The sequence below is a fragment of the Sus scrofa genome, chromosome 13, assembly GCF_000003025.6.
Source record: "Sus scrofa isolate TJ Tabasco breed Duroc chromosome 13, Sscrofa11.1, whole genome shotgun sequence".
In the NCBI taxonomy this organism is placed as follows: Eukaryota; Metazoa; Chordata; class Mammalia; order Artiodactyla; family Suidae; genus Sus; species Sus scrofa.
In genome coordinates, this window is record NC_010455.5 from 192,644,319 (window position 1) to 192,664,754 (window position 20,436).

The 20,436-nt window shown below is 43.1% G+C and overlaps 1 protein-coding gene across 11 annotated transcripts in view; it reads left to right on the plus strand.

Moving 5' to 3' along the window:
- BACH1 (BTB domain and CNC homolog 1) overlaps positions 11,971–20,436 on the plus strand; it is a 41,248-nt gene continuing 32,782 nt past the window's right edge. The window contains exons 1-4 of one of the 11 annotated variants that reach the window (XM_021070888.1): positions 12,019–12,135; positions 13,153–13,287; positions 13,684–13,878; positions 13,982–14,069. The gene's annotated coding sequence lies outside the window, so the exon portion shown is untranslated. The other 10 variants (XM_021070890.1, XM_021070886.1, XM_021070887.1 and 7 more) reach the window with 10 other exon arrangements.

Sequence of the window (20,436 nt, forward strand, 5' to 3'; positions counted from 1 at the left end):
CTTTCGGCAATGCAGGATACTTAACCCACTGACCAAGGTTAGGGACTGAACCCGCAAACTCATGGATACTAGTTTTTTTTTTTTTTTAAATCTTTTTAGGGCTGCACCCAAGGCACATGGACGTTTCCAGGCCTGGGGTCGAATCAGAGCTGTAGCTGCTGGCCTACACCACAGCTCGCTGCAGTGCTGGATCCTTAACCCAATGACCGAGGCCAGGAATTGAACCTGCATCCTTATGGATACTAGTCAGATTCATTTCCACTGAGCCATGACGGAAACTCCTCCCATGCAAAGTTTGAATTGCCATCCTTTAGCAGAATGTACAGTGGGGTCTGCTTCCTATACCTTTGCACTTTCTCAGCTTTGAAAAAAAATGTTATTGAAGAATTTTATTTTTCAGCATATTTCTTTACCACTGTTTTGAAGAGTTGAGATTTTTTTATGAAAACACTTGGGAAAACATAGGTACTACTATCTTTTTACAGATATTTTTACATATTTAATACATATGCAGATATGTTAATATAAATTGATTTCCACTTAAAGCTAACCATCTGCTATAAACTGTAGAAAACAGTTGGTTTTCCAAAAAATATACCAGACATATAACTACAAAACAGAAAATTCTCATGGGGGAAAATTTCCTTTTAAAAATTCCAAACACTCTGATTGAATTTCCCAATTATGCCTTTTTGATAGCAGTAAAATACATACACATATTTTTAATTAATAAATGAACTTTTTCTGCCCATCAAGAAGGCCATCTGTTGAATCCTATAGTTCAGTAAAAGCTATAGAATGTGAGCTCTTTGTTTTTTGTTGATTCATTCATGTATTTATTCATTCAATGCACTGTTGTTGTTTAGCTGCTGTGAATGTAGATATTTCGGTGGTGGGAGGGGAGAGAGTGGATGAGAGACACTTTAGAAGAATATCAGCTTTTTTTTTTTTTTTTTTTTTTTTTTTTTTTTTGCATTTTAGGGCCGCATATGCAGCTTATGTAAGTTCCTAGGCTAGGAGCTGAATCGTCGCTACAGTTGCTGGCCTGTGTCACAGCCACAATAATGCAGGATCCAAGCTGTGTCTGTGACCTACACTGTAGCTCACAGCAACACTGGATCCTTAACCCCCCTATTGAGGCCAGGGATCGAACCTGCGTCCTTGTGGATACTAATTGTGTTTATTACCACTGAGCCACAACAGGAACTCCCGGATGTCAGCTTTTGATTACAGTCCACTTTTGAGAATTTCCACACAGATATCCTTAATATAACAAAGTTATGCATAATAGGCTTTTATCTTTTTTTTGTGTGTGATTCTTTCTTATAACTCTATATTCTACATAAGCCTTCTTTGAATTTAAATACTCAGTGTAATAATGGACAAACAATTTACTTCTTGGAGCCTCAAATTCCTCATTATGAAACAGGGATACATAATCCCTTTTGGTTGTCATGGTAACATGTCAATGCACTCTAACCCCAGCAATTGTTGGTATGTTCCTTTACTTAGATAACTCAAAATCTAAGACAGTTCTTGTGTTAAGAAGAAACAAAATGCATTTCTTCTTTAAGAAGAAACTGAAAACATTCACAGATGAAAGGAAACACATAGAAGTTAGCACAGCTAAATGTTAAGGCAAAGTTTAAATTCAGAGCCTACCATAATTACCAAGCATTTATTACAAAATAAGACAAAAAGCATCTTCACTTAAATCTTAGGTCAGTTTTCCCAGAAGCAGACCTAGAGACAGATTCATGTACAAATAATTTATGCAATATTTCCTACCAGGGGAACTCAGGAAGGAAGGCAAAGAAGAAAAAATAGGGAAGGGGAGGAAGTCAAACAAGGGTGAGATCTCAGGCCAAATCCCTGAAGAAGGTAGGATCAGCCTGATCCCAGGAGGGAACTTGGAAATTAAGTTGGACCATGGAGCTGTACCTACTCCTGTGCCCATCAGAGAACCATGACCCACGAATGGTAAATTCACAGGTATTTCTGGATCTACATGTGCGGTGGAAGTGGTGAGGGGATAGTTTCAGCAGACTGAGGGGAGTCTTTTAAAGAAGTGCTGCAGGTGCTGCCTGTTGGGAGTGAAAGCACATAGAACCCGGAGAGATGCACAAGGATGGTCAAAGGGGTCCAGAGGGCCTGAGCAGGTCACCGACATTGTCCATTGTATCCCCAACCCTCTCCCCGTGAGGATGTTCCCATGGTTTTGTTTTCACCTTAGAAGATGCTCCTTGCAAATTACACATACGCTCCCTATTCTGAAGGTGAGACTAACCAGTTAAGAACTGAGATTTAAATTCAAATTAGGGTAAAAAGGGAGTTCCCTTCATGGCACAGTGGAAACGAACCCAACTAGTGTCCATGAGGATGCTGGTTTGATCCCTGACCTTGCTCAGTGGGTCAGGGATCTGGTGTTGCTGTGAGCTGTGGTGTAGGTTGCAGACGCGGCTCAGATCCTGCATGGCTGTGGCTGTGGTGAAGGCTGGCAGCTGCAGCTCCAATTTGACCCCTAGCCTGGGAACTTCCATATGCCGAGGGTGTGGCCCTAAAAAGCAAAAATAAATAAATAAATAGGGGTAAAAAGCTCTTGGGTAGTTTCACACTAATAAATGATTAGTATGTCCATTATATAACTGCAAAAGTAAAAAATCCTCTATGTCATCATCTTCCAACCTCTTCAGGCTATTTATTCCTTTCTCAGAATCAGCGAATTACCTATACGTCTAACATATTCTTGGCTTCCAGAATAATAAAGCTAACACGTATACAATTTGTGCTATGTACTATTGTAAACGCTCTTTGTACCTTAAGTCATTTCATATTTACAACTATCCTAAGAGCATAACTCCCTTTATGGTTGAAGAAATAGGATAAATGATTAAGGAGTAGAGCCAGAATTCAAACAGTCTGGTTTTAGAGTCCATGCTTGCAACTTCTATGCTGAAATGCCTTCCTATGAGGACAGACTTCCCTACAAAAGCAGCCTACGGTGATTTGTGTTCCATTTCCTTCTTTCTTTTCTTCTTTCCTTCTTCCTTTCTTTCTTTATGGCTGAACCCATGGCATACGGAAGTTCCTAGGCAGGGATTGAATCTGAGCCATAGCTGTCACATACACCACAGCTGTGGCAATGCTGGATCCTTTTTAACCCACTACATTGGGCTGGGATCAAACCCAGGCCTCGGCAGTACCCAAGCTGCTGCAATGGGATTCTTAACACACTGGCCCACGGCGGGAACTCCCCATTCACTTTCTCATCAATGACTCCCTGTCAACCTGAGTTGGACAAAGAGGTACTCAAGACTTAGTAAATACTTAGTGCCTGAATTTGGTCTTTAGCAAGAAATAGCAGTTTAGATAGCAGGAAGCCCAACTTAACTTCCTCTCAGCTTCTGTTCTAGACCTTCCTGGCTTGGTCTCTACTCTCTCCTAGCAGGACTCCACAGAGGCCAGGACTTTGCCATTTTTAACCACGACAGGTTAAATCAATTTACCAATCTCCTACAAGTTGTTCTCTGATAGCATTGACAGATAATTTTTACAGAAATGATCACAAACCATACTTAACAAATAAAGGATATAACTGTGTATTGTACAATATAAAGCTTCTAAACATGCATACAAATCAATGTAAGAGGACAATATTAAAATCCATAGACTCAAATTTATTTACTTGGGCTTTTCTACAGGATCCTCAGGGAGACAATTTCAGGTAGAGGAAAGGGCTTGTGGTCAAGGAGCCCAAAGAAATGCATGGCAACTTTTGCCAGGTTTGGCCTGAAAACCCAGCTTCCTCATTTCTAAAATTGGATAATTTCTGTTTTATCTACCTTAGAGGGTGGTGTATGAAATGAACCAAACTCTATGAAAATGCTTGGTAAATTATCAAGAATTAAATACACATGCTGGTATACTGACTGATGGATACACGTATCTGAATCTTTCCTGCTTTTTGCATATTTATGACATTTGATGTCCTTAGTTTTTCTACTAATCATGATGAATTTATAACTTCTTAGGATATTATTTTCTTTAATTAATGATTTTTATTTTTTCCATTATAACTGGTTTACTGTTCTGTCCATTTTCTACTGTACAGTAAAATGGCCTGGTCACACATACATATACACATTCTTTTTCTCACATTATCCTCCATCATGCTCCATCATAAGTGACTAGATATAGTTCCCAGTGCTATACAACAGGATCTCATTGCTTATCCACTCCAAAGGCAGTAGTTTGCATCTATTAACCCCAGATTCCCAGTCCATCCCACTTAGGATATTATTTTCAAAATCATACTTAGATGGATTTTTAATAAAAATTTTACTGAATAGGCTACACTTATTTCCAAAAGCTGTGCCAGCTCTTGGCAATCATTCTAAATTAGCCTGTCAGTATCCTACTACTTAGCATTCAATCCCCTTCTTCTGCCCTTTCCGATCCCATCATATTTCTCTAAGTGGCATGGCTCCCAGATGTAGCTTAACAACTTTCTTCTACTTTCCTATCAAAATGCACAGAACCCCCTTCACCCTGAGTGTGTTTACAAGCTTATTCTCTCTAGAGTAATTGTGATTGTCCTTGAAGGTGGCTTAATGTGCTCGCCCTTTGAAACAATTTTTATTCTAACGGAGAGCTTCTGAAGATGCAAAACCTTTATCCCCCCAAATTAATCTCCAAGGGATTTCAGGCACCAAGTGGAGAAGCAAGAAAGGCAGAGATTGATCTCCCCGCATCTGATAAGAGAAATATGGATTTTTGTCTATTAAAAATGATAAAAATGTCTATGATTATTTTTGGTTCCTTTCTTTGGCACATCATGTGGTGCTTGTAAATGGTTTTATGCTTGACTTCTCATTGCTAAGGATAAAGAATCAAATCACATTAGAGCTTGTTTTTGGAAACCCAAGGGGCACATGTAGTTAATTAGAGATATGCCCTAGGTTTCCTTTCCTTGTTTATTCGAAGGGATATAAAAAACATTCCCAATAGAGTTTCTTCTGGAAATCTTATTTAGCCAGGAGGCAATTTTATAATGTTCTAATCGATTCAAATTGATGCATTTAGAACTCTAAGCTTAATATTAATTCTAAAGCCTCCTTTTACTTGGGAAAAAAATTCTCAAATTATTTGTAGAAAAAGATATTTCCTTTTACTAAGTGGAACTCAACATCTCCTAATTCCTACAGCTTCATTGCGTGGACATGTATTTCTTTATTTTGGTTGCCGTAAGTGGATATGCCTCTTTCTAGTCTCACAATCTACTAACTGTGATGCAGATTTTGATTATTCAGTTATGAAATGTATAATAAAAGAAGAAGAGTTTAAGTTATCAGAATAATTCCATACAATTTCTTATGCTTTCCCAGTGTTTATGCAGAGCTAAAATCCATGAAATTGTTTTGAAAGATTTTAACTTCCTATTTTTCCCCCCTTTGGCAGCTGTCCCATGTTTCAAAAGAGCCATTTCCTGGAATTTTATCAGCATATTTTTTACTGACTTAACTGCATCTCTGTTTTCTTACTTGTGACCTAGTTGTATCTAAGAGGTGATGGCAATCCTGAAGTCAATAATAATATTCTTCATAATTTCATAATAAGATTGATTTTCATCCTACTACTCTAACCCCATCATATGCTTCTGGGGTCATATGCATAGGTTGCATATGTTCATAGCAACTCATTTATTCCCACATAACCTAGGATGCATGACTTCAGGGTTCTTAGTGCATGCATTTAAACAGAATGATATGGGAGATCTGGCAAAACCTTGAGATTAGGAAAAGACATCAGTTAAGGCTGCATTTGGCTTCACGTAACAGAAACTCAAATCTAGAAGCCTCCCTTAATAGGGTTTTCTCCCTCTGGTATGATAAGAAGAAGGAACCCCATCTCCAGTGCTGGTCAGCTGCTCAAGGAAGCTGTCAAGGACTTGAGCTTTTTTTCTAGTTTCCTGCTCTTCTATCCCTAGGGTGTGGTTCTCATCCTCAAAGATGAAAGAGCCCCACCTCCAGCCATGCAAGGCAAGGGAAGGCAGAAGGCAAAATTGCATACTAGCCGATTTGGTCTTTTGCTATCAGGAAAGTAAGAGATTTTCTGGTAGTTCCACTGAGTGCATGCATATATGCTTACATCTGGTTGACCAGAACTAGGTCACATGGCTGAGGGAGTCTGGGGAGCTGTTTTTTTCTTTCTTTCTTTGTTTTTGCTTTTTAGGGCCACACTAGCAGCATGTAGAGGATGGAAGTTCCCAGGCTAGGGGTTGAATTGGAGCTACAGCTGCTGGCCACAGCCACAGCAACACAGGATTGGAGCCACGTCTGCAATCTACACTACAGCTCATGGCAACGCTGGATCCTTAACCCACTGAGCGAGGCCAGGGATCAAACCTGCAAAGACATGGTTACCAGTTGGATTCGTTTCCGCTATGCCACAGTGGGGACCCCTGGGGAGGTGTTTTTAAGCACACATTCAATCAGAATAGAAAGGAAGAAGGGGAATAAACATTGGTAGACAACAGGCAGTCTGCCAAAAAGGGATTTAGGGAAATGGAAGTGAATGGGGAATAAAGTGCCCCTGATCAAAGGTTCCCTAGTGACGACTACAAAGAATGTTCCTGTGAAGTAGGTACCACCTGGACCAGGTCACCTCGGGCTTTGCCTTGTCTCACTCAGCACGATTCTGTACTTGTAAAGCTGAAACCTGAACTGCCAGCAGAACAGTAATGATCTGTCTTTTGGATGCACACTCACTCAAAGGTGCAGAGGCAAGAAGAAAACTGGAAAGATGATTTACTAGTTTCCAATGGGTGTGTTGCCAGGAAATGCACCAAATGTTTATGCTCACCAACCAGACAATCTCTCCCTGTAGCAGCTGTATCTGCAAAGCCAATCACTAGAAAGAAATCGAATGGTGGTATAAATTGGGTGACCCAGATGGCTAATCTAGTACAACCAAGAGACAGAGTAGCCCTCAGCTCCCATCCTCCCCACGTTCTGCAGGGAAGAGTAAAATACAAGTTTCCCCACTTTCTGAGAAAAGTAGAGTGTTCCCATGAAACCTTTCATAAGCTGAAATGGCATAAAGTGAAGAAGCAATTTCATCTTGCTAATGAAAGTACAAGACAAACTGAGATAAAACACAGTTGCTCAGACACAGTTCAAAGCTATGGTGGCTTAATGCTGAGATGCTGGGTGTAGTTCTTGGGTAAGGAGTTTGGTGACACCACTCTTGATGCTCAGGGTGGGTGTTACCTCTGTAAAGGCTCACTGCAAAACAAAAACTGAATGCATTTATAATGGATAAGCAATGAAGTCCAACTGTACAGCACAGGGAGTTATATCCTATCTCTTGGGGTAGAGCATGATGGAAGATAATATGAGAAAAAGAATGTATATGTATGACTGGGTCACTTTGCTGTACAGCAGAAATAGGCACAACATTGTAAATCAAATATACTTTAATTAAAAACAAAGAAAACTGAATTCTATTTTCACTTTTCCCTTTCTTCCCCCATAAAAGTAAAAATCCTCTTCATATTTTTTTTTGTTTAGCAAAGTAAGTTCTGATGTATGTGTTTTGTAAAATCAAAGTGATATATGATGCACTTTTGAAAAGCAAGGGACACCTGTCTTTTGTCCTTGGCTGACACACCCTCACTCCTCCCACTCCAGTGCCAGGGATGCTCTGTTGCCTGTGTTTGCACCTCTGGCTCCCCTCTTCTTGGCTTCAGATTTTGATGAACTCTTCTTTTTGACATTCATTCTTTTCTCGTATGTGTTAGTATTTCACTCTGGTTCTCCCCAGGTCCTGATCTAGGGAATTAGTTGGGGAACTGGTATGAAATGGATAAGACTGCTCACAAGGGTGAGAGCTGCTAACCCACTAAGAGACAGGGCTGCACCCTGTGGCTAACCAAGTTAGGGAGTATGGCCACTTGAGAATGTTGTTGCTTTAGATGTAGCTCAGGGTGAAGGTAGCAGTAGAGCCGCCAATCTACCACTGGGGGAGCTGTGTTCCTAGTGACATGTCCCATTATGCAAGTTGCAACCAGAAGTGAGGGTATAGGGGACCCCTCGCCCCAGATGCCCTGCTTAGAAACCAACACCCTGAGCTCAGAGCAGGGTGAGGAAGATGGGACAGGGAATCTGGAGTGTCCAATGGTGAAAATCCAGAACCGCAAGTGATGGTTTCATCTCTTTATGATAGTATGCCTATCTCTCCTCTGACCCTGTAGGTCTCCCTTATTTACAACTTTTAAATCTCAGAGGTCACCCATTCTACTCTATTTCCCAAGTACATCCTACATATGCACCTTCCCTGCATTCAGGAAATGTGCTGTTGTTATGGGGGTCACAGCCTGTGCCCATTTTTCCTTCTTCTCCCACAGTTTAGTACTTCTTCCTCCTACAGGGGTCATCCCTGTTCAACCCCTAGTTAGCTCATTATTGACTTACCAAATTTCCCTTCTTACCCGGCTGCTAGGAAGCTACCGAGAATTCTGTAGCTCTTGTCAAGATAGGTGTTTTGTGATAGGTACTTTTAGCTTCTTCCTAGGCTCCACTGTAATTTCTTGCCACTTATTCCCCCCCCATTTTTTCCTTCCTCTTAATTTATATACACATTTCTCATATTGGCATGTAAGTACACCTAGGTCAGGGTTTTTCAACCATGGAGTTATTGATAGTTTGGGCCAGAGAATTCTTCATTGTGAATGGTGAATAAGGAGTCTTTATTCACAAAGGATTTTATCCATGGGGGTGGTCCTGTGCATTGCAGGATGTTTAGCAGCATCTCTGACCTCTACCTACTACATAGTAGTAGCATCCCCTTCCCGCACAGCATCCATCCTATATCAATACCAATATCTACTGGGGAGCAAAACCTGCCTCTGTTGACACCCACTGCTCTGGGTAAATGGAGTGACACATGCCATAGGTAAACTACGAATTAAAATATTGGCACCTCTACTAGTTGTGTCAGTTTTACTTTAAAAAAAATATTTTGAGAACAGTCATCTTAAAACAAATATATTATGGAGTAGAATTTAACACCTGCAAGAATTTCAAAGATAAAAGATCAAGAGCTGCTGGCTGTAATTCTGGGTGTAAACATCAACAAATGCATGGATAAACCTATCAGGCTGGATTTTTCTGCCCTTTGCAGATATGTGACTATGGGGGAAGGTTCTCGGTGTTGTTTCTGACTCAGCACAAACATCCTAGGCTCCACAGGAAGGCATTTGCACCAAATATTTAGTAACTTTATGCGGGCTTGAAGGACTGGTTATATCAAGCTTTGTGCAGTCTTCTGCCACCTTTCTGCCTCCAACTCTACTCTTTTTTCTCTTACCTCCCAAACTGGGTGCAGAGCAGTCAGGCTACACTCAGAACCCTGAAGGTTTTATCTTCTACCCAAAAGCACTTATATGTATGTATATGTGTGTGTTTGTGTATGATTTCGAAAGTAGCATCTGAGAGAATAAGTTTCTCTACTTCATTATATAAATATATACGGCAGACTGAGGGAAATTGGGGGCATCATTATTTTATTTGTATTTTTATTTTTTTGGGCCGTCCGTGAGGCATTGGAAGTTTCCAGGCCAGGGGTCCAACTGAAGCTACAGCCTCAGGCCTATGCCACAGCCGTAGCAACCTCAGATCCAAGCTGCGTCTGTGACCTACACCAAAGCTAACGGCAACGCCAGATCCCTGACCCACTGAGCAAGGCCAGGGCTCGAACCCACATCCTCACAGATACTAATCAGATTCATTTCTGTCATGCCACAATGGGAACGCCCTAATTTGTAATTGAGGGAGATCTCCAGTGCTATCTCAGACGAAGGAGATTGACACAGGATAAGTAAAAACAGGCTCAAAATTATACAATATCTTCTACATATTTTGTTTTATTTAGCCCAGATCATTGGATCATATTCAGACTTATGAAGTCAGAATCTTTAGAGGCAGAGCCTAGAAATCTGTTTTTTTTTTTTTTAGGGCCACAAGTGCAGCATATGGAAGTTCCCAGGCTAGGGTTCATACTGGCGCTGTAGCTGCTGGCCTACATCACAGCCATACCAAAATGGGATTTGAGCCTCGTGTGCAACCTACACCACAGCTCACGGCAATGCAGGATCCTTATCCTACTGAGCGAGGCCAGGGATCAAACCCGCATCCTCATGAATACCAGTGGGGTTTGTTTCTGCTGAGCCACCATGGGAACAAATACCCCACAGATTCTTATGCACACTAAAGACTGAGTAGTCCTAACAGCCTTAATATTCTCAACGCCTTAATATACCTTTGTATGACTTTTCAAATAATTTAACATACCAGACCATATGCCATTTGTCCAGAGTAAAGGAGGAAGAGTTCCTCCCAAAGAGGAGGGTCTGTTCTTCCTCTAAGAGAAACTGCACAAGTGTGGGAGGAAGGAAAGATAGAATTCCACTGGCTTAGGGTGGAAGGAGAGTGAAGCCTCAAAAACTCTCAGGTGTGTGTAAGAACCCCAGTCATTTCATGTCTATTCTAAACTATTCTTTCCTCCCTTCTCACTAAATATTTGTATTCCACCATGAACTCAGGCAGCCTGGAACTGCCATCTGCCTCTTAACCTCTGGACTATTGCATATGTTCTTCCCTCCTTGGACGGCAGGGCCCCATTCTTCCCAGTTAAGACCCAATGCAAATGCTACCTTCTGCCTGATTCTAGGGCACGATGAATCCCTTCACTCCTTGGACCCTCTCGTCATTTTCTCGTGCATTTTGGATGTAACTCAAATGGCCCTAAGTCTCACAGCCTGTGACTACAAACACAGTCATATTAGAGACAGTATCTGACTTTATTATATTGGAAGCTTTTTTATTATTTATTTATTTTGCCTTGGGAGGTCCAGGGCTATCTTCCGGTGAGCAAGAATGAGCTCATACATCCTGGTGCTGGTGCTGTCCAGCCACCAGTTTCTTTCGATCTCTCCACCTGAATTCAAAAGCCAATGGTAAAATCCTTTCACACAATCGGAACTTCAATCCGGTTGGCTGGCACAGTGTCAGTGCGCTGGGTCTCCCGCTAGATTGGTAAGCGCAGGCTTTGCCAGGGGAGCAACTTTTCGCAGAGAGGGTGCTTTGGACTCCAGAGATGCTAATTGGCTTGGGAACATAACTTAAAAACCTACAATTGGATAAACCCAGAATAAACAACACAAGATGAAAATCTGACCAGGGCTTGAGATGGGCGGGCTGACATCGCTGGGCGCTGAACGTGGCTCCAAGTTTCCTGGCAGCCACCGCGTAAAAGGAACACCTGTTAGCGGACGCCGTTGTTTTCATTGTCAGACACAAGCAGGGCTGCCAGATGCTTTCTACAAAATCCTGGATGCACTTGATGCATCCCTATTGGCAGGTTTAGACACCTCGAGAACCTGGGAGACCCGCCGGCCCCAGGGAAAGGGTTTCCAGAAGCTACCCCCTCAGGTTTCCGGGGAGGGACTGGGTCAGGGCTCTCCCACTCTCGTGGTGTCCGCCGGCGCTCGATTCCGGGTGTCCCGGCAACACTTAGAGCGAGTAGGCCATCAGGCTTTTCCTTTCTGCTCTCAGCAGCAAAGGAGGAGGTGGTCCTCGGGTGCCTTTTTCCTTCAGGCAGCGGGTCGCGCTCGCAAAGGGGCACGGTGCGCGAAGGCTGCAGGATCCCATCATCGCCTCCCTGAGGCCTGCTCAGCCCCGGGCCTGCGAGGTCCCTCTCCACCTCCCCTCGCGTGGGCTTCAGGCTGCGCTGACGGAGCCGCACCGATCTTTGGAAAAGAGGACTAAGCCGCTGGTGGGGCGTGGCCTCCGTTGTGGGCGGGGTTTAGGCGCCTGGGAGCGGGTGGGGCGGGGCCCGCGAGACAGGCCTACGGGGCGGGGCCTCGAGCGGGAGGGGCGGGGCTAGGGCCGGGAGGGGGCGGTGGCCGCGGCCGCAGAGGAAAGGAGGGGAGGAGACGGGGCGGGAGGGGGGGCGGAGAGAAGAGAAGGGGAGGGGGCGGCTGGCCGCGCGGAGGGAGTGAGTCACCTGATCGCTGCCCGCGCAGCCAGCCAGGCTTGCTCGCTGCAGTCAGTCGGGCCGCGCCGCGCCTCGGCTCTGGTGAGTGGTTCTCCTGTCCCGCGCGCCCTTCCTCGGGAGCGTCCGCGCGGCGGCGGCGCGCGGTCGGGGCCGCGGGCCTGTGAGGGGCGGCCCGCGGGCAGGTTCCGGGGAGGCGGCGGAGGGGACCCTGGCGGCTGCTTTCTGGGCGGGGGTTACTAAGCGGGGCCCGTGGGGGGCGGCTGCGGTTCCCGTTCCTGGAAGTGGCCGCGTCCGCCGGAAGGGGTGACCGGTCGGTGCCCTGGGGCCGGGTGCGCGGCGCGCTCCGTTGTTTACGGGCCCGCGCTGTTCTTTACCCCGGGGCCGGCGGGCGGGGGGCTGGGCGCTCGCTTCCCCACCCCCGCCTCTTGGTCACCCGGGTCCGAGCCCGCGGCCCGCCCGGGCTGTGACACATCGGCACCGCCCGCGCTGCCGGGCCCGGCTCCGTATTGTCCTCCCGCCCCCTCCCACCACCCTCGGCCGCTGCCGCGTCCAGCGAGCTGTTGGCCTCCCGTCCGCCCAGTCTGGGTGTGTGTCGCGCGTGCAATCGCGTAAGACAGGCCGAGTTCGTGGCTGGAGCAAAAACACCACCTTAAGGGGCTGGGTTTAGTGAAGAATGGTTTGGGGCCCCGGAGATCCGAGGGCCCCCTTTGTTGGAGTTTTGCCCGCACGTTGTAATTTAAGACTCCCACAGTCAGGTGAGAGAGATTTTGATCATAGAGACACCAGCTTTGTGTACGTCTAATGTAACACGAGTGCCGTGGCTTTCTGGGTTTTTTTTTTTTGCAGGGCAGTTTTATGTCATTGAGTAGCAAAGGCTTTTGTGCCCTGAGCCTGCTGCGTGAAATTTGGGCTGATTCAGGGTGTATAGCGTAGTAGTAATTGTGAAAGAACGTGTGTGGGAAAAACAAGCTACAGTGTCAAGCTGGAAGGAACAAAGGCTGTTTTGTAGGAATGTCTGTCTTTTTGGAGAATTATATCAGTATTGGGTCTGTTACCCTGAAGGGTGCCACGACTAGGTCTTTGTTCATCTATGTCCAGGAAGGTTTGCCTTGAAAGCAGTTCCGAAAGATAAAGGCTGGAAAGACCGGACGTGGTAGTGACAGAGCGCTGGGGCGCTTCACATGGTCAAGCAGAGAAATGGGAAGAGGCTGGCTTGCTTCTTCCTGGTCCTGGGTAAGTGGTGGAAGGGCTGGGCTGGGCTTGAAGACGCTTGCCACTTCAGCCTTTGGATTAGAGAAGCCCAGGGCAGAAAAAAAAAGACATTCGGTGAGTCAGCTTGGGGTAGGATGGCCTTGGTTTAAGTGATTGCATGGCACCACGGCTTACTGTTGTTGTTTAACCTCTGGCTGTGTCAAGTGGTTTACTATTGTTCAATAGGTTGGTTGGCTAACAAGGTGGATGACTCCTTAAAAAAAGTTGGGTTGCTGAGTCATTCGCCCCAGCCTGAGAGGTAATTAGGAACAGCTGGTGCAGATAGGCTCATCACATGCCTCCACTATAAAAGGCCAAGGAGCACTCAAGAGGGGTTGCTTCTGAGGGCTGAAGCTGGGGTTGTCTCTGTTGGTACAGGTGATCGGTGGGTGAGGTGCCAGCACTCTTAGGAAGTGGCCAAGGAGTGCTGAGGTGGTGTTTAAACAGAGCAGCCTCGTGACCTGCTGCCTGAGAAGAAGTTTGTGCTGGAGAGAGCTGAAACTCAGAAAGAAATTCACAGCTAAGGGGTGACCTCCTAACAGTATTGTAACAAAAGCATTTACTCCTCTTAATGTATGGAGTGTTTTGTTTCCCTTTTTGTGGTTTTGTTGGTGTGTGGCTTATATCTTTTAGAAAGTGAATTTAGTTTGTTCTTCATATAGATTTTTTTTTTTAGGAGAACTGCAAACGGAGCCTTCCTCTTCGTTTTCATGGCCCCAGGCTTTTCATGCAGACACTGGTAGTTTCTGGTGGCTGAGAAGAGGGTAAGGAGAATGTGGGTGGAATTCATAGGTGTCTTTGGGGCAAGTCTGGAAAGAGCTGTCTAATGAGAGGCAAACCATGTGTATATCTGTTTCAGTATCTTCAGTCATGGCGCTGGGGTCTTTACATCTTGAAAATCACTTCTGGCTTTAAAAATGACCACAGGGCCCAAGCATATAGTCCCTGTTTAGGGATGGGAAATATGGAGTAGGGTTATCTGGCCTTTATCTGTGGTGAAAAGAATGATTCTTATTCATGGTAGTTCATTTAAAACATTTGTAGTTGAAAAAAGTGCTTTACTTTTGGGACTGGAAGAAATTAGATATCATGAATTATTTAGGGGTTGGGACTTCTAAAGCAGATGGAAAATGAGTCATTTGGAAGAAAATACTAAACACTTGATTTTTAAAAACTTCACTTTTATATAAAATAAGAAAAACAATCTTCATTATATAGATTAACAGTAGTATGTGCATGTTATGTGATGTGGATTTATGCCCTGTGGAAACATAAAGAGTTTGTTAACCACTGCCAATAACACTCTGAACAACTGTTTTTTGTTTTTTTTTTTTTAAACTTCTGATTTCTTCCCCAAAGCTGTCATCTTTCAAGTGTTCTTAGTGCATTTAATTTTTATTTCCTATGTAGTTCTGTTTTTTTTATGCTCTGTTTCAAAGATTAGAAGCTTGAGTATAGATTCCTTATTACATTGTTGACGTCCAGACTGGAAATAGCAAAAAATATAGAGTTGCTCCTTACGTATGATATCATGTATTTTGAATTTGGAGACAAGCCAGGCAGTTGGTTTGTTTCATGGATGTGCTCTGAGGTATAGTAATAACAGAAGGGTGTAATGGCACCACCGGAAGGTAATCCACATTTGAGCATGATTTGGATGTAACAAATTCCTCGAAAATTACTCTGTACTGCTACTCCTTGAAGTCTGTATTTTGGGGGCCAAGTTTACAAGGAGCCCCTTTAACAAAGATTAATAACACTGCATATTCAGCAAATCACTTGGGAAGCAGCATTTTCTCCCTTGGGAGAATGTGATTTACTCAGAAAATCAACCTTCTAGGCATACTGGGGGATAATTAGTGTTTACCATTCAGTTAGGTCTCATAGATCATAAGCCTTTGCATTCCTGCACTGAGAGAAATGATGCTGAGAATAATGATTATAAGAACCCTTTAAAATGACCAGTTATCAGAGATTGTCTTCACAATGCTGATTCCCTCCAATATTTATGTTTTAGAAGTCATCTCCTCCCAGTTTTCCAATGTTCTGTTAATGGGAGAATTTCCTTAACTCCCATTTCCTGAGGGTTCTACTCAATGGAGGGTGTATTTTATGTGGTGGAATGGATTACTTGTGAAACTATTTTGACTTTTTAAATGTGCCAAATAAGGAAATCTACTGAAGCCCAAAGTATGGGTAATTTGAACACCATTTGCAAGAACCCACACCCTTTGGAGAAAGTAAACATTTCATGACTGAAGACCTAACACCCACCATGAAACCTGGGCTTCTGGCTTATTGCATAGCATTAACAGAACTGAAGTTGTCGGTTTGATCATTGTACACTTGACAGAGAAACAGTAAGCAGAGCTGTTGAAAGTGGGAGATCTGGAGCCAGACTGTTCAAGGTCGAGTTCTTGTTCCATTACTTACCTGCTGTGAAGCCTTGGGCAAGTTTTTTCTTTTCTCTTTTTCTTTTCTTTTTTGTTTTTTTTTTTTAGGGCCACACCCATGGCAAATGGAAGTCCCCAGGCTAGGGGTCCAATGGGAGCTGCAGCTGCCAGCTTACACCACAGGCACAGCACTGTGGGATCCAAACCACATCTGTGACCTACACCACAGCTCACAGCAGCACTGGATCCTTAACCCACTGAGCAAGGCCAGGGATGGAACCTGCATCCTCATGGATACTAGTCGCTGAGTCATGATGGGAACTCCTTGAGCAAGTTTCTTCACCTAGTTGTGCCTCCTTTTCTCATCTGTAAAATGGGATGATGATAATAGAATCTGTATTGTAGGGATTGTTTGCAAATTAAAGTGCACTGATATGTGTTAAGTCTTAGAACAGTGCCAGCTCCATATTTAACATTAATACACATTGGGTCTTATTGTCTATTCTTCAGAATCAGGGAAATGCTCGGTTACAAAGCCACATGTTACAGCCTCCTTGAGCTGCATTTTAACCATTGATGACAGGAGAGACTGAGGAGAAGCATGTAGGTGTGTAGCAGGATTGTTGCTACTGGGAAAACAACTCAAGTGAACATTCTGACAAATCAGTAGCAGCATCTCAAACAAATATCTAACCTTTGAGGGTTAGGGACACAGGACGTAGCTTTTTATGAAAGGAATCTTAACAGTCTCAGCAAAATGTTCCAGAGGCAGTTATTACTGATTAACTGGAATGGGCATTTGAAGAAATAAAAGCACCTGCCATTCTGCATGTAATCTGTTCTTCATGTTATAGTTGAAGACACTGTGGTCCGGTAAGGTTAGTAGCTGTCTGCTCTCTTCTTGCTTATTAAGAACAGGACAGAACTCATTTCTGGATTTTCATTCTTGGCTTGTACATTGTGAACATTTAGAATGTGAATTTACCTGCCAGTTACTTCTTTAAATGACATGCCTGTGCTAAGGCAGAAAAATTATCCATGATAAATAGTGGATATGTTTAGCATATGGCTTCTTGCACCTGATAGTAATTTAGAAGGGTTGAGTCAAATATTTTTTTTTTTTTTTTGTCTTTTGTCTTTGTTGTTGTTGTTGTTATTGTTGCTATTTCTTGGGCCGCTCCCGCGGCATATGGAGGTTCCCAGGCTAGGGGTCAAATCGGAGCTGTAGCCACCGGCCTACGCCAGAGCCACAGCAACACGGGATCCGAGCCGCGTCTGCAACCTACACCACAGCTCACGGCAACGCCGGATCGTTAACCCACTGAGCAAGGGCAGGGATCGAACCCGCAACCTCATGGTTCCTGGTCGGATTCGTTAACCACTGTGCCACGACGGGAACTCCTGAGTCAAATATTTTGACCATCCTTTTGACTAGAGTGTAAGTTTCTTAATGATGAAGTTATATGTCTTCTGTTTTATTTCCATGGTACTTTGAATGCCTTGGCTTCAGTGTGTTTATTTAGTAAACTCTCAGTTGCTGCACTAGTGGTATAAACGGATTCAGTTTAGTTCTATGGTTTTGAAATTTGGGAATTTTTAATAAGAGAGTAAAAGAGAACAATATAGATTCTACCTCTTCAGTTTTAAATGTGTACTGAGTTGAAACTCCTCGTCATTTAGAATTCTGCTTTCTGTTTCTATCATTGGTGTGAAGATTGAGGAAGCAGCTAGATTTAAATCATTGTTTTAGTTCATCTCCTGAGATAGAAAGAAAATTTGTCTTGTGACTTTTTTGTACTTGTAATTGACTTAGAATTGGATTGAGCAAAATGTGATTTGGGTTGTCTAGATGTTAAACCTCTTATGCATCTCATACTTTCCTTTAATATGATCACTCTTCTAGAACAGATCCTTTGTTTTGTTTAGGATTGGAGACAGTTTAGAGAATATTAATAGGATCATAAAAATTGCCCCCAAGCAAACATAAGGAACAAAGAAGTAGTGATTGCCAGGATTTCAGTTGTTAATGACTGTCATAGGAGCACAGTGGGCAAGCAGTGAAGTTACTGGGCTGCTGGCTCCTTTCTCAGTCCTGGCACAGTTAGAAAATGTACCTCTGTGCAGCTGAAGCTATGTGCAAATCATGGCCTTTTAAACATATATTTAAGTCGTTTTTTTAACGCCTTAGGAAACATTAATTAAAGGGTATTTTTGTAAGAGAATAATTATTTCTGGCTTCTACCTGAAAAAGTCATTTTCACTTTTTTTGTCATTTCTTTTTTTTTCATTTTTAAGTTTTATCGAAGTATAGTTGATCTATAGTGTTGTGATAATTCCTGCTCTACAGCAAAGTGAGTCAGTTTTACATTCTTTTTCAAATTCCTTTCCCATGTAGATTATCACAGAATATTGGGTAGAGTTCCCCGTGCTACACTGCAGGTCCCCATTGGCCAGTCATTCTGTATACCTCAGTGTGCATATGCCAAAACCAAACCCCCAGCCCATCCTTACCCCTCCACCTGTCTCCTTTGGTAACGGTAAGGTTGTTTTCAAAGTCTGTGGTTTGTTTTTGTTCTGCAGATAAGTTCATTTGTATCTTTTTAAACACTTCCACATATAAGTGATATCATATGATACTTGTCTCTCACTGTCTGACTGACTTCACTTAGTATGATAGACTCTAGGTCCATCCGTGTTGCTGCAGAAAGCATGATTTCGTCCTTTTTGTGACTAATATTGCATTGTGTACATGTACTGCATTTTCTTTAGCCATTCCTCCACCAGTGGACACTTAGGTTGTTTCCACCTCTTGGCTATTGTAAATAGTGCTGCTATGATCATTGGAGTGTGTGTATCTTTTCAAATTATGGTTTTCTCCAGATAGAGGCCCAGAAGTGGGATTGTTGAATTATGTGGTAGTTCTATTTTTAGTTTTTTGAGGATCCTCCATACTGTTTTCCATAATGGTTGTACCAGTTTACATTCCCACTAACAGAGTAAGAGGATTCCCTTTTCTCTGCACCCTCTCCAGCATTTATTGTTGGTAGACTTTTTGATCATGGCCATTATGGTTGGCGTAAGGTGGTACCTCATAGTAGGTGATTTGTCATTTCTTAAATTGGATCAGAGTCATAGTGGACACTTACACTCCACTTCCCCATCCCCCATTAAAGAGGAATTACACTAAAAAGGGTTTTATATCATGGGGTCATTTTTTCAATTCCTTTATGTCCTGGATATTGGTAATACCCCACCTCTAAGGGTATAGACTCATTTTGGTGGGGTATAGGAAGTGTCTTGCCTACATCTCCTGCCTTTTTCCCGTTAGTCTCTTCTCCTCACTGACTGATCAGCCTCTAGAATTCCCAGGAGAGATATTATGGCCTAAGGAGGTAAGCTCTTTGGGCCTTGTTGAAGAATTGGGAAGACCCATCGCTCAACTTCCTATTCGCTGGTATCTTCATGCCCTTAATGCCACACTGCTCTGAAATGTGCCGGTGTCTTTTGGAAGTCAGCTGAATCAGTAAGGAGAGTTACTTATCCATCAGAGAGTTTGCTGTAAAATATGGGGATGTAAAAGATTTATTAGCCCTTCAAAAAATTTATTAGACTGTAAATTATTAGGTTGTCATTTTGGAGTAGTAAGTGGTTTCGGTAAGGTCAGTAATTTCATTAGTGTGTGTTTTGCACTGAAACATTTTATAAAATGTCAGGTACTTAGCAAATCTTGGCCCAAGACACTTTTCATTTTCAAAGTACCTAGTGTCTCTTTGTTTTTCTAAGGAATGTTCCCAGCATGGCACAGGGCTCTCCTCTAGATAGAATTTTTTACTAAAATTAGGAGGAGTAAGGAAAAAAAGCCATGGATGGCCCTTTTAATCAGTTTTTCCACATTAGTAAGAGACTTGTGAAGTAGAAAAGCATTTTGTCAGCTGAATAGGGTTCTTTGCTTACATGCCTTCATTCCAGCTGTCATCCAAAGAAATGAAAGGAAATGCTCGTTAGGGATGTCCAACTTTGCCTACGTAATTGTCTCTTTGTGGTGAAGGACTGTTGCAAGTAGTGTTCAAGCTCTAGATATATTTCTTTTTTTTTTTTTTTTTGTAGTATGTGTTCTGCCTATGAGGGCATCAATGGCCTGGTTTGTTGTCAGACCCCGGTGGCCGGGACACCTTTTCCTCTGGAGCAGGTTGATGGCAGTGCCCACCAGTGGCGGAGATGCTCAGACACTAGCACACCTCCCTGCCTTTGGTTCTCAGATACCCGTGTGGAAATGTCCTCCTCTCTTCTACTGAGTCAGCTTGGATCAGCTGTCTGATCCCTGGAGCGTAAAGAACTATTGTGTTTGTGAGTTTCAAGGCTCTTTGGTCTTTTATCTTTCTGTGCATGCTGTTCCTCTCCCCCAACTTACACACAAAAACATATTCACCTTTCAGTGTGTGCGGATAGTAGGGTTGCTAAGCTCATTTCAGCATTTGTGGTATGTCTACATGTTAGGTTTTGGGTTTACATTTGATTTGTGAAACAAATATTTGTACCTTTATATGCCAGGAACTTTTCTAGATATCGGCAATACAGAACTTTTCAGAGTTTACAGTCTGATGGGCACACCATTGCTATAGCATGTGTCAGTTGCTAAAATAGCAACATGTAAAATGTGCCATGAAACCATTGGATATAAGAAGCTTAAGTTTTGGGAAATTAGGCAAGCCTTAGGAATGTCAGTGATAAATGCATA